Raw genomic sequence first — 1464 nt, 5'->3', positions numbered from 1 at the left:
GCAGGAATTGGCAGGAATTGAGCACTAAATATTGGCGTCGGAAAAAGTTGAAAAATGAAAATGGGTGGAGGTGGGGACATGTACGTAAAAAAAAGGTCGTTTGAGCGCAGTTTACGTATTCAAGTAACCAGTGGTGTACGCAGGTTTTTCAATTAGGGGGGGGGGCTTGAAAATTAGTTACAATTTTATTTTTATTTTGTCCAGTCTAATAATTTCAGACGTTTATTTGAGGTATTTTAAAATGTTTGTAACTTCTCAACTTTTCTGGTAGAAAAAATGCTCTGATCATCAACTTCGATGCCTGATGCATGTTTTTGGAAGCAAATTGGATCTAGTTGGTAGGTACTTATAGGAGATTAAAATTGAAAATGCTCAGTGCTTTTTAAAATAATTGGAAAAAAAATGAAAATTTATTAAAATTGTTTGGTAATACCAGCTTATTGGTTATACCATCCTCACTTAGATTGTATTTGATTAATTAAAATTTTTTTTGTATAAATGTCAATAAAAAATTATTTATCCGGTCAAAAAGCTCAAAAATGTAATACTTACGAAACGTTTTTATTATAGATAAAATATTAACGATACATAGTCGTCATGGTTATTTTTTATAAGCATTTAAAGTTCAAATTTCGTCAAAATCATAGTTAATTTGTAGTTCAAAACTTATAAAATATAAAATATGTATAGCTAAAGCTAGATAATTTAATACAAGGTTTTTCATACAAGTAGTTTATACTTTTACCGAAAAATTACAGATAAATTTAGGAAAATTGGTATGTAAATACATAGTTTTTTCAAAAATGAATTCATCCTGGTAAGACGTATATGAAATTTACGTTTTGCTTACTATAGTTGACAGTTGAAACTTGATGAGCATATTTTTTTTAAGTAATAATAATACGTGCAATGTGGAAGGGCTTCAGCCCCTTAGCCCCCCTGCGGATGCCACTGCAAGGAACCACTTAAGTTCAAAAAAAAATGTCATAAAAATCGGCGCAGCCGTTTAGGAGGAGTTTGAATATTCACACACAGACAGAAGAAATTTAGAAATATATATATTAAGATAACGCACATGACAAATGATACATTCCAAATAATCCATTTTTCTCAGTTGTTTTTAATATTACAGTTATTTGACTTGTTATCAAATTTAAATGTAAGAATTAATTAGGGCGCAACGTAGGCTTTTCCTATACTTAGTTTTTAAACTAAGTTATGAGCATTTTTAAATTTAAAAATATTCATAACTAGCTTCAAAATTAAAAAACTTGCAGTGAGATAATGTTTTGCTATTTTCATCCTAGTATATGTCATTATGAAGTCTTTATATTTTATTTCTAATTATTTTTATTTATAAAAACAAAATCAATACGTTGTAAAACCATGTGGTCCTAGACCTTATATTTTATATTACGCATTTAATAAACAGAATAGAAACGATAAAAATATAAAGTTATATTA

This window comes from Acyrthosiphon pisum, chromosome A1, assembly GCF_005508785.2.
Source record: "Acyrthosiphon pisum isolate AL4f chromosome A1, pea_aphid_22Mar2018_4r6ur, whole genome shotgun sequence".
Lineage (NCBI taxonomy): Eukaryota > Metazoa > Arthropoda > Insecta > Hemiptera > Aphididae > Acyrthosiphon > Acyrthosiphon pisum.
Note: the sequence above shows the minus strand (reverse complement) of the source record.